General features: G+C 40.6%; 1 non-coding gene across 1 annotated transcript; it reads left to right on the forward strand.

Moving 5' to 3' along the window:
* The first annotated feature begins 1,436 nt into the window (after positions 1–1,436).
* Positions 1,437–1,542, forward strand: LOC140854213 (small nucleolar RNA R71). The gene has a single exon (XR_012137346.1). It is a non-coding gene; the product is annotated as a small nucleolar RNA R71 (small nucleolar RNA).
* The last annotated feature ends 249 nt before the right edge of the window (positions 1,543–1,791 follow it).

The raw sequence follows: 1,791 nt of genomic DNA on the forward strand, positions 1-1,791 counted from the left end.
GTCGGCTAACTGTAATGTGACTGATGTGGGTTTCAGTTCTCCAAATCCAAAAAGTTCATACACCGAACTAGGTAAAAGATTCACACTTGCCCCTAAATCCAGAAGAGCTTTTTCAATGTGATAATCTCCTATAACACAGGAAATGATGGGGGCTCCTTGGTCCTTAAGCTTTGGAGGAGTGGCATGCTGAAAGACAGAACTAGCCTGTTCAGTGAGACGTACTTTCTTTGGAATTTGTGATCTAGATTTACGTTTTTGGGTGCACAAATCCTTCAAAAATTTGGCATAAGCAGGGACCTGTTTGATTGCGTCTAGAAGGGAAAGATTAATTTGGACTTGCTTAAACAATTCCAACATCTCATCGAGTTTTCCTCCCTTCTTATCTACAGGAATAGGGGCTTTCAGGGCATCCGGAAATGGGGCTTTAGGCAAGTAAGATGATTCTGGTGCAGTTGGTTCCTTCTCTATTTTCAGGTCCTCCTTGTTCTTGGGTGATTTGGATTCGGTTAGAGATTTAGGGTCGGTCTCATTGGTTTTACTAGTGTGTTCAATGACCTTCCCACTTCTCAGAGTCATGATTGATTTGGCATGTTCAGAAAAAGCTTCTGGGGTATTAGAACTCTCAATCACAAATTGCCCTCTTGGGTTGCTCTCTGATTGGCTAGGTAATTTTCCTCCTTCCCTCCTACTGAATGCAGTTGCTAGTTGACCTATTTGGGTCTCTAGCTTAGCAATGGATTGTGTGTGGGAGTTAAGGGTCTGAGTGTTGACTTCTAATCTTTCTAGTGCTTTCAGGACTTTTTCCTCAAAAGCTGAGCTGTGACCAGTAGTAGACGGTTGAGGAACATTTTGAAATTGATGGTATGGTCCATGCCTATATGTTGAGTCTTGATATTGAGGTCAAGATGTGGCAGGACCAACCACTGGTTGTGGTCTCCAAGAAAAATTTGGATGGTTTCTCCAGCCGGGGTTATAAGTGTTCGAATATGGATCGTTTCCTGGTCTGCGAGCTTGTTGGACTTGTTGAACCTGTTCGTGCACAAACTCAGGAAATTGGGATGCGGCTGGGCATTCACTAACAAAATGATTTGGACTTGCACACAATGCACAAACTTCTTGGATTGGATTAGGTGGAATCGGGGATTGTCCAGTGTTTAGAAGACGATCTAATTTTTGGGACAGTTCATCTACCTTTTGATGGATATCTATGGCATTTCCTACTTCATATATTCCACCTCTTTTTGAGTTTAACATGGGTTTATCTCTAATGGAGGCAGACATATGATGTAATGAATTTTCACTTAAAATTTCAAACAGTTGCCATGCCTCATCCTCACTTTTCAGCATAAATGTCCCACCGCATGATGCATCGACCATTTGTCGATGTCTTTCAGAGAGCCCATCATAAAAACATTGGATTAACTGCCACTTGGGTACAGCATGGTGGGGATATTTTCTAATAAGATCCTTTAATCTTTCCCATGTTTCATGAAACATTTCTCCATCTAATTGGGAAAAACTAGTTATGGCTTTCCTTATTTGATTCGTTTTTCCTATGGGAAAATATTTCTTGAGAAACTCTCCTTGCAGCTGGTCCCAGGTTGATATAGTCATGGAATCCAAAGTATGTAGCCAGTATTTGGCTTTGTCCTTAAGTGAAAAAGGGAATAATTTCAACCTAAGATCATCATCGGAGAAGTTGTGAATTTTGACAGTTGAGCATATCTCAAGAAATTCTTCAAGATGTTTATAAGGGTCTTCATTATTAAGTCCATAAAATGAAGGTAACAT

Source organism: Elaeis guineensis, chromosome 15 (genome assembly GCF_000442705.2).
Source record: "Elaeis guineensis isolate ETL-2024a chromosome 15, EG11, whole genome shotgun sequence".
NCBI classification, from domain to species: Eukaryota; Viridiplantae; Streptophyta; class Magnoliopsida; order Arecales; family Arecaceae; genus Elaeis; species Elaeis guineensis.